At 37.9% G+C, this 11,651-nt stretch overlaps 1 pseudogene; it reads right to left on the reverse strand.

Moving 5' to 3' along the window:
• Positions 1-7,940: 7,940 nt before the first annotated feature.
• The window catches only part of LOC149048130 (uncharacterized), a 10,750-nt pseudogene continuing 7,039 nt past the window's right edge, over positions 7,941-11,651 (reverse strand).

Genomic DNA, 11,651 nt, shown 5'->3' on the forward strand with positions numbered 1-11,651 from the left:
GTGATATTGCAAGATCTCATGGTCTATCTTATCACTTTTATGCTGATGATACACAGCTATATTTATCTTTTGAAACGTCATCGCCTGAGGATTTGTCAACATGTACATCTGCTCTTGAAGATTGTGTTAAAGATATTGACCTTTGGATGTTAAATAACAAGCTCAAGTGGGAAGACTGAAATTATAGTTTTTTCATCCTCCTATCGCCCACGTCCTGCATTAACAAACCTGGTGATTGCCTCTGACACTGTTGACTGTTCAACTACTGCTAAAAACATTGGAGTTATTTTTAATAACTCTCTATCGATGTTGCCGCACGTTACTGCTGTTTGCAAGTCTTCGTTTTTCATTTACGCAATATTTTTAAGATTCGCATGTTTCTTTCTTACGATACATGTAAAACTCTAATTCATGCCTTCATATGGTTACTGCAAGGATCGACTATTGTAACTCACTGCTCTACGGTCAGCCTAAATGTATCTTGAAACGTTTACAGAGTGTCCTAAATAGTGCTGCTAGGCTTATTCACCTTACTAGTAGATATGAGCATGTTACGCCGTTGCTTATTCAACTTCATTGGCTACCAATTAAACAAAGAATAACTTTCAAAATTGCAGTAATTACATTTAAGGCACTTCATGGTGCTGCACCTAGCTATATCACTGATCTCATCAAGCCTTATACACCTGGTAGACTTCTTAGATCCTCCAATCAATTTTTACTTTCTACATTTAAATTTAATCTTAAAACTTATGGTGGCCGGTCTTTTACTATTGCCGCACCTTCTGTTTGGAATGCACTTCCATTCGAACTTAGATCTTGTAATTCCCTTTCTTCTTTTAAATCTAAGCTCAAGACGTGGCTTTTTAAAATTGGTTATGATGTTGTATAGAATGATGATGTTTTTATAGGATGACAATGTAGTTTTGTAGTTTTGTAGGTTTAGGATTTTGTTCTTATTTTTATGTAAAGCGCTTTTGGACCATTGAGAATTTTTATAGAATGACAATGTAGTTTTTAAATACTGTATATTATATTATTATTATTATATTAACTGCGCCCCTACCCCCCCCCCCCCCCAACTTAACAACAGCTAACTGGTAAGGCGTTAGAGTTAGTGTTGGGCTAGGGAGGGGTATGTACTGATTTGCTCATACATATCGATCCGATGAGTTTATCACGTGTTAAGTTAGGTCATGTGATCAGACAATAAAAGTCATAAAATGAGTTACGCTATGTTTTCGTTGTCGTATTTGAAAACTTTCCCTTACTAAGTCATTCGGCTTCGCTTCCCCCTTGTATAACCTCGACTCGAGCTTGCCTCTATCCAACAGTGAAACTTTTTTGACAAGATGTCTGTTTGGATGGCTTCCCTTTATCTAATTATTTCCTCTTTCAAAATGATACTAAACTCAAAGTAAAAGCTTACTGGACTTGACCGACACTCTGACTCTCTTGTTGTGGATCAGACGCCTGAAATTGTGGAAGAAGATATCGGAGGATCAATCAAAGCCAAAAGCAGAAAAGAGATTTCAATCCTGAAGTTTGGTACTTAAGAAGAAATTATCGGAACATCAGCTCAGAAATGGCAGGAAAATCCACCCATTAAAGTTCAGATTTGGCCTCAGAAGCCAGAAGTTGGAGAAAATTACATCACATCTGATGAGAGGAAAATGGAAGATTCATCCGATAAAGTGCCAATTTCCACTTCGACGTCTGAAAGTGAAGTAAAAATTATCGGAACATCAGCTGAACTAAAAAGGGAAGACTGATTTCTCCCATGCAGACTCCATTTGTATTAAGGTGCGAACAGTTTACAAGTCTCGGGGAAAACTGTGAGCTTCGAGAGATCGGGGATTCTAGCTCAGATCCTATTAAATCATGCCCCCATTTCCCTTCCCAGAGAGAGTTTTGCTTCGGATCTGACTTACTGACACAAATATCCTTCATATTAGTCAAACAGGAGATAAAATAATCATTTGCAATACCCCCAGTACATTTGTAATCCGGGGTATCAAAGTTAATGGGTATCAAACTGAAGGTGATGGTCCATTTTTTGACACAAATATGTGACAACACCACCAGGTGTTCATCTTAGAAGTAGATTTTTTGTTTTTACGTATCTCTTAAGGAAAAGATGTAGGTTTTTGATCGAATCGTGTAACCTATCAAAATAATTCTTCATTAATTTAGTCTGTTGTGCCTGTATTTGTTAAATAGTTACTTTTAGTTACTCGAAATTAAGTCTGATATAATTTCAGTCTGCATGGTCTTTTGTACCAATAATTATTATATATAGATGAGCTCTTATTCTACTTTAAACCGTTGAATTATCTGTAGCAATGCTTCTTTTTCATCCTTTTAAGAACATTTTTAGAGGGGGGTTTAATAGTGAATGAGAGAGTGAATGAGTGAGTGGGTGCGAAATACCGCGAATTCAGGGCCTTTGGAATGTCAAAGGGCCTATATTTGTGCAGTTCTTTCAAAGAATTACCTACATTATGATCTCTTATTATTAAAATCTGTGTGATTTCAAAGGTTTTTGTAATAATTTTGCTGGCGTCAAGCCTTTTGACCCCAGCAGGGTAAAATTTTATTTTAAACTCAGTATGAAGTGATCCTGGCAGTTTCGCGTTTGCTAGGACGTAGTAAAACAATAGATTTGCTAGTATTGATAATAATTGTAGGTAGGTTTGGTCCTGATGAAATTTTTTTAGTTAACAATTTTATGACTGCCGAAGAACTCTTTTTTAGCGCCTTAGTTACACAGGGTAACTGTTTAATGATACTTCGTTCAATCAATTTCAAATCTTGACTTGAGTAATATATCGCAACCAAAGCAAGGGTTTAGATAAAGATATTGAAAGCACTGTGGCTGAGCATACAATACATGATTAACAAGCCAAAGATAACATACATGACAATAAACATGATTACCATGTAAATGTATATTGAAATGGAAAATACGACGGAATAAACTGCTACAATTAATAAAAGGCATGGTTAATAAAAATGCGTGTGACACAGCTACCTAAGCCATTTTGCATCTTGTTGAACTCGGACGAAGTGACATTAAACTGTATCATAATGTTTTAAACGTAGGAAATAAATTTCGGTTAATCTACAACTCATGTTTTTATTTTGGGCTATGAGCCAGTCGTACCAAAACATCTGATCAGTGACCTTTAGATGACCTCACGTGGGATTCCTGAAAACCATCCAATCAGAGTGAACGTTGCCATTGGGATACCTGGTTGCTAAACATGATCGCCATCGTTGCTCTTACACGAGACAAGCAACTTTGTTATTTTGTCGGGAATGCAAATACAAGAAAGGGATAGCCTTTTTATGTATTTCTAGCCTTTTTCTATGAGGCTCGTCAGTGGGGTAGTGCAGTGCATTTTGTGGGGATGAAGTGCTCTCCTCTTGTCACACCTATAGTCCCACAGACTCGATTTTCAAAGGCTCATCTCCCTTCAATCTCTACCCACTGGTGTTAGCGCAGTTGAGGCCACTCCTTCCAGTCGGGGAGGAGGCCCAACTCCCTCCTCTCTACCCAGGAGTGCTCACGGTGACCCTGACAGAAGGCCAACTACCTTCTCTTTTAGGTTTTATTTCTCGGTACCACAGGAGTGTATGAGGCTGACAATTTAATTTAGCACATTGTCACCCAGCCAGACAAAATTGTTGTTGTCCTTATTTTTAAGAGAAACAAGGGGAAGTCGATTAACCCCTTTCATATTAATGAACTTTCAAGGTTTCAGGATATTTTGCGTGCATCCAATCAGTGAGGGCCAAAATCCTGAGTAACACTTTTCAATGACCTTACTAAGTTCCGCTAAATGTCAGTTGCTGCTTTTTTGTTGCCGCGAAGGGTGTGGATCGTGAATGCTAAATTTAGGTCATTACTAATGGAATGGCGGTATTCCGTTAGATTGGGTAATATTTTTCGTCTAGAAATCGTCATATTTTATTCAAATTTATTGAAAAACATTGGCACTTTGTGTTTGAACGAAATATAGTCAGTTTTGGCTAAGTTTTCTATAAAAATAGAATAGATTACCTTAAGTGCATGTAACGAATCGACAACTAATTGTCTGGTTAAATTTTTAAAAAGGTACTCGCCATTTCCTCGACTTTGCTAACTGTAAAACTACAGCAAAATGTCATCGACTGAGACTGAGAAGATTGTGTGGCAGGAGCTGAAAAAGTCAGGAGAGAAGAGGCGCGTGCAAAGAGTGACTCACGCGTGAGAGAAAGTGCAGTACTCGCGTGATTCTTTATTCGCGCGCCCTGAGTCAAATTATCCACGCTTGCTTACACACGACAAAGATCGAGATGTCACAATTCCCTAAAAACAGGATGTAAGCGAAATAATTTCGGTTTAAGGTTACCAAGCTTATTCTTTTCTTGAATGAATTGTGTTATACAAAGGCCACTTCCATGGCAATTTTCAAGGTAGAGTTGAGAAATTTGGCCAATATTTGTGATCAAAACTACAGCAAACAAAAAATTTACACCTGGGCCTTCTAGGAAAAAAAAGCGGCAATGATCAGAATGGGTAATTTAGTGTTATCAACTGAGTTGATAACGTAAATTGGCCACTTTAAAGAGTTTTAAACCTTTAAACTCTTTACGGTGGCCAATTTACGCTATCAACTTGGTTGATAACCCTAAATTACCCCACTGTACTCCCCCACCGACACAGTACCACAGTTTCTGTAGAAACTTACCCCCTTTACTTAATGGTCAAACTGGTTTACGACGCTCCCATTGTCATGTTATGTTGCGTTACCAACCATCGGCGTGGAGGTTACGAAAGTGTATAGTCACACGACCATCCACATAATCTAAGATTCAAGGTCACTGAAGTTTCCGGGGCTTCTTGTTTAATCTGACTTCCGGTCATTTTTTATTTCCGCTTCGCGCAAATCAGTCATAAAGATGTGTTAGGAGAGATTTTTTACTGTGATTTTATTATTTTCGGTTTTTTAGTCACCCTTTTATTTGTTCCAATAACAACACTAGAGTCTGCCTCAGTCACATTACCCTAATTCATATTAAATATATTTTCAGTAGTTACCATTTTTGAGCTGAGGGAGGCTGTTCAATTTCTTATTTATCGATGACCCCTTATTGCGCAACCACAACACAACATTAATGAGGTATTTAAAAGGATCAAGAAAAAATGTCAGTTATCTGTACGACTGTCATGTGATCATCACTTGGGTATCCCAAAGCACTCGGCCTGTCTGAGATAACAGTTGTAGTAGACGATCAAAGCTGAAGCTACTCTTTCTCCCTTTATGGTTACTGTATGACTGCCAGAGTCTTTGGTTTCTCAGGTAAGGGAAACATTTTGCTTGTTTTTAGCGGCATGGCCTCTATGTAGGCCGCATTATTTAATTTTTGCTAAACATGAACAAAATACGTCTCAAACAGTCGGATCGATCACTAGAATTAAGTTTATTGCGCAGGACGGGATTTGACCTATGTGACGAAAAGGATTGAACTTCATTTTTAAACTATGATGGAAGGTTTATTTCTGTAAAAATATTAAAGTTAAAGTAGCTAAAGCTTACCAGGAGAGTGAACTCGTTCGGCGTCATTGCAGTTTCCGTCCATCTTGGTAAAACAATGCTTTACTGTTGCCACCTTTCCAAATCTTCTCCTTTACTCTGAGAAAAAATATAGTTCAGTCCCTTTTTCCTGACGTTTTGCAACCACGACTTCCCGTTAGCCACTGAAAGTATTTAGGGTTAAATATGACCACAAACAGGGCTATTCAGTGTTATTTTGGTGTTCGAATCGTTCGGTCATTATTGCTTGTAACTTCCTGTCTGAAAAGAGAGTACTGTTTTCTGAATCTGTTCCGTTGTGTAAACAACTTCACCAGAGCCTGCCTAGGTCATACCCGGCTAACCAAGTAATTCAGGAGACAGTACTAGATTTTAAAGCTCACACATCTCTGATACTTTGCAGTTCGGACTCAGTATGAAAAATTTGTTAGGAGCGAAATTCAATATATATTCAATGCAAACTCACCTTGTGGCTTTTAGTGTCGTGAGTCATCGAGTTGCTGAGGATCGGATTTAAAGAAGTCCTGTGTCCTTTTACGACTACTCCGTAACTGCAGGAGGTGTACATTTCTCAGGTGAGAGAGAAAATCGACTTGTTTTAGTGGCTAGATTGTTATATAGAACGCATCTTGCATTTCCACCTAGAGTTAGACATTCATGTTACACCGAAAAACTGTCAGAGTGAAACACGGACTACATTCTATCGACTCGATGATCAGTCGATGACTTTCTGTATGATATACTTATTTGAATTTTCGTCAAAAACACTTTGAAGGCAGGAACGCTTTTCATTCATTAATTGAATATTGGTTAAGATCTTCTTACCGACCTAGCTGCCCACAATCTCGTTATTAGGAACGGTCAGTAGGAATTTCTCAGATAGGCGAAGAATATGGGCGAAAATGCATTTCTCTCAGAGTATATGGAGCGCTGTCAACGCGCATTTTGATGGATAATCACTTCAAATGTATGTTCAATTCGACCCCGTGACTCCGGTGTTTCAATCGAAAGTTTTGTTCGTGTTCTAACATTAGTCCGTTCAGTCTGTTTCGATTTGAAATGCTTTCTAGTCTGATTTTACAATCGTATAAAACTCCGCAGACCAGACCAAAGACCAGGTTTTAGCGTGCTTACGAAATAAAACTAAACAAACACAAGATAAACGAGCGACTTCGGTCTTTTCTCCACATCGTGTTTATATTTCGAAATGACCGTGAAAAGAAAAAGAGGAAAGGAGTAAGGAAAGATAGAAGCGGTAAAATAAGGATTCTTAAGTAAACACACGACTTCCTGTGGGCATTAATAGTCTGATTAACAATATGGTCACATGACTATTCAATGCTATTTTCGTCAAGCCTTTGCTGAGTGCTAAGACAACCGATGGCGAACCAGTCGTCAAGATATGTTATGAGAGATTTTCTATTGTGATTTAATTATTTTTAGTTTTTTAGTCACCTTTTTATTTGTTCCAATAACAACACTAGAGCCTGCCTCGGTCACATCAGGCTAATTTATATTTTTCATATTTTCAGTGGTCATTAGAAATCTGAAATATAGCTTTCAATTTGCTTTCATTATCTCCACTTTCAAAGAAAAGCATTTTCCATGAAAATTAAAACATTAAAGACATAATAAGTTACCAGCAACAGGTTTTTCCGTTGTGAGTGTTTCATAACATCAGATTCTCATCAAATTTTTTCTGCATTTTAAAGCATGAGTATATTTCAATCATTACAGCGAAATCCCCCATGTTAAGACGTGGTAGTCATATGTCTGAGCAATACAACAAATAATTTTAACATTATACTCCAGTAAAGTGTTCATATGTGGAATGAAGTTTCACTCTCATTGAAATTAAGTTGACTTCACGATTCAGATTTTAGCTGCGGAAATGTGTAATACCTCTTTACAAGGATGAAAAGGGAATGCCAGTTATGAATTCGAATATAGAAAATGCTTTAAAACGTGAAGATAGAATTAAAAAAACTACTAAATTTATGACATATCTATTCACTGAGATTATAATCATTAGCTGGTACACAAAGGTATCAAAGAGGTTTTGTGAAAAAAAAAAATCAGGGAAATAAAATTAAAGATTCAGGAGAAGCATATGACATAAACTAGTTTACTGATCTTCTCTCCTGGATTTAATTAGGAAAGAGAACCAAAAAACTTCTGTTTTACCTCCTTACACTTGAAATTAAAACGTAAAATTTAATTATTTGCAGGCAGGTTAGGGAGGAAATTAAAGGATGGATAAATGTTACATAAAGAGGAAACCGTTACTATATAATAAAGCAGAAGCATATTTCCTACATGTCTGTGCTTCTGAACACAGCTAGAGATAGGTATTTTAAGCGATTATCTACATATGTAAACCGGGTGCAATATACGGTCGCAGAAGCAATTATATTCTATCATTTCTTGTGTACCAAATGTTCCAAGTTGAGTACCTTCAGAGTCATAGGCCGGGCTTTTGGAGCTACAAAATAATAAAAAAATAATCAACGAGACATGCCAGGCCAATTTATCGAGAGTCAATTGGGTAAAGTTTCCTAAAATCTTATGGATATATTAAAATTTGCTTCACTTGTGCTACATATACTGATTATCGTTCTTAATTATTGATGAAATTCCAAGGGTGTGAGTCAATTAATTCAAACGAAAATATCCAAGAAGGTTACAGAAATGGTCACGAATTGTAAACTGAGAATGTGCAACAAAACTTCCCGAAATTATGGTGCCGATACAAATTTTTCGTTCATAATCACTCAATCATTGTAACTCAATGAAATCAAAAGAAATATCCAAGAAGATTTCAGAAACGGACTCTCAACGACTGCTCATTCAATTCGAAAACAATTATTCACGCCAACCATGTGCCTATCAGCGTGCTTGTGAGCTCAAATTGCTAGGACCCCTTTTAAAGGCTTACTTTGATTTGCGAAACGAAACGAAACGAAATGAAAATCTGCAATTTGCGAAATGGAAGTATGCTAATGATTTGCAAAATAGAAATTGCAAATTACAGATCTTTATTTTGCAAATCATTAGCATATTTCGAGGATCCTATGGTATGGTTTGTGCGACTTTTTATGCCGCGACTAAAACTCATGGCAAATTTAGCATAACAAAAGGTAACTAAACAGGTTTATAACACGAAAACGCAGCTATCTTTTATGCGTAATGGTTCATTATTATTTATACCACTCAGTAAAAGAAAAAATTAATAACGCTTAATTTTAGTCACGCGCGTTATCGTCGTGGGGATAAATGAGCCAAGCGCTTGGTGTCTTTGTCCAAATTTTGCGCAACATGCCCTGACATCCGTTCCATGTTTTAGGATTTGGGGTCATTTTCCGCCGTTCCGTGTTTTAGCAGGCGGTGTGCGCACTCTGATTGCGTTGCAGCATGGTCGTAAAACTAAGAGTGAGTCATTTGCATCCTGTCGCGGTCGAGTGACCATCTCTGATGGTAGCAAGATAGCGTGAATAAACGTGGAATGTAACGAGGATTCCTTCGAAAGTTAAAAAGTGTTCGCAGGCCTGCGCGACTCTTGCTATTCCCCCGTGACAAATTCGTTGTTCGGAGGCAACCGAAGAGATTTAGATAGAATCGAAACTGCAGCCTTGCCCAAGAATCTATTCATTTGGCAGCAGTCATACTTACAGCCGATGGCTGTGTGAATAAAATCAAATTCGCAAGTTATTTAACAGGGAATCGACCCGTGACATGCAAACGTATTACAAAGAGACAGCGACCTTCTAATACACGAACCATGTTTCCTATCATGCACTTAAAGGCGTAAATACGAGATTCGGGAAAGGAGAAGCCAAAATTCGTCACGCTCAACGTTAAATAAAAAAACATACAGATTTTCAAATATGCTTAAAAGAATAGAGAACACTCAGAATAAGGTTTTGAAAACCGTATCTCTGGAGTTATCTTCTGCGGGAGAGACAGTATGTACTTGAAAGCAGAGAAAATGGCGCGCACACATGAAAATATTACCTTTTGTAACACAATCTCATTCGGCTTTGCCAAACCTCAAGAACACACAAAGATGGAAATGACAGGAAACTAACCCTCATTATCACATCGCAAAGGAAAGTCATTAAAAGATATCTTAATAACAGCTTAGTTTTCAGGTCAGAAGATTTAAAAGCGTAAGCGAATGGCAGGAGTCGCACAATCCTATCAACACCTTTTAACGATCGACTGCCTTTTGCTTTCCGGTGTCCTAGCAGATTTGGACCCCTCTAGATATGGACCCCCCGGTCCAAATCCGCTAGCGGATATGGCCCCCCTCCGCGGATTTGGACCCCCCAACAAAACTGAGTGAAAACATCATCCTTAACGTTCTAGTGAAAATGGATGATTCTTTACGTTCCAGAGCGTACTAAAGTATGTTTTCAATTCAAAACATGCGTATCGTTAATGCATACGAACTGGAATCCCGTCGGATGTTTCTTTTGACCAATGGAAAATGGGCAAGAATTTAGTTTAATGTCTGGAGAGAGGTCGTTTTTGAACCTTTTCCGCGATAGTCGAACACCGCTAGATTCAATAAGAAACAAACTTGTGACACATAATGCCCGAATGTTAGGACGACATGGTACAGTGCGAGGGATTTAAGACTGCCTCGGAGGACGAGTGGCTCTGCATTGTCTGCAGATTGCCAGACTCTAGACGTCTTCGTAATCGTTAAGGTGTTATTTCGGATCCCTCAACAGTTAATCGTGAAAATTAGAAAATAAGATTGAGTTCGATGTAATAGTCTCCACATTTGTTAAGACGTTGACATTAACGTTGATTTGCATCTGAAAATAAGCTGAGAGTTCCAATAGTTCAGAATAGAAACATTTTTACTTATCATAGGCTTTACGAACGACTTGTAATACGAGTAGTTTCTTCGTTCTTGTTCAAAAACTGTTTAATGTTATTATTTTAAAAAATCAGACTGAGTTATTTTTATGACTGGACGCAATAGTCTCCACTATTGTTATGACGTTTTGTACCAATGTTGATTCGCATCAGAAGAAGCAAAGATTTATTGAAACAATTTCAATAGTTCGAATGCAGTAGTTTGTTCACATCTAATTCTTGCGTATACTGTTCGACTCTCTCTAATGAATTGGAACGAAATGGCTGTTGTTGGTTTTTTTTTACCTTTATTGAGGAAATGTTGTGTTGTGATTGAAAAGAACATCGACGAAAAAGCTTGCAAATATAATTAGTTACCGAATATGATACAAAGGATGTTTAAAAGGAAAGTTTGGTAGGGGGGTCCAAATCTGCGAAGGGGGGTCCATATCTGCTAGCATATTTGGACTGGGGGGGTTCCAAATCCGCTGTGACACCGGCTTACCCGGCGTGTCGCCGTGTGCAATGTAGAGTTATTCAGTGGTGAAGTGACTCCTTTCATTGTTCTAATTCAACTGTCCTTCATTCAATGATCCAGAAAATAGATTTACCATAAAACACTCGCGATTTGCTAATTTGCTTTTATTTAGGAAAGTAGATTTACAACACAATTGAGTATACAATATACCTTTTCATTGGTCATAATCGGTCTCAAACACTAGCACTTAAAATGCGAGAAACACATGTACCGTTGGAGAGCGTTTGAGAGCGTTTGGTCAGAGCTGTTGAAGAAGGATCAAAGCGGTCATCCAAATCTTTGAAAGGCTCCAAACCACGACGTACATCAAATTTGACCTTCTCGAAAACTGGTCTCAAATTACGTACTAAAAAACAGTGATTGCGTTTGTCCTCGAGAACCATAGAATACGTGACAAATACGTACATAAACTACTTTTATACATTTACGATAAATAAAATTATATTTATCAATGGTGAAAGGAACAAGGAACGGCCAACCTTCTACGGGATATTCAGTCAAAATCTGTCGATTTCTACCGCTTTCATCGCCATATTGGAAATGGAGCTACTACAATGCAACGCAATCGGAGTGCGCACACCGCCTGGTGTTTTAGGATTAGGGGTCATTTTCCGCCGTTCCATGTTTTAGGATTTGGGGTCATTTTCCGCCATTCCACCATTCCACCATTC

This window comes from Pocillopora damicornis, chromosome 3, assembly GCF_964200805.1.
Source record: "Pocillopora damicornis chromosome 3, jaPocDami1.2, whole genome shotgun sequence".
Classification (NCBI taxonomy): domain Eukaryota; kingdom Metazoa; phylum Cnidaria; class Anthozoa; order Scleractinia; family Pocilloporidae; genus Pocillopora; species Pocillopora damicornis.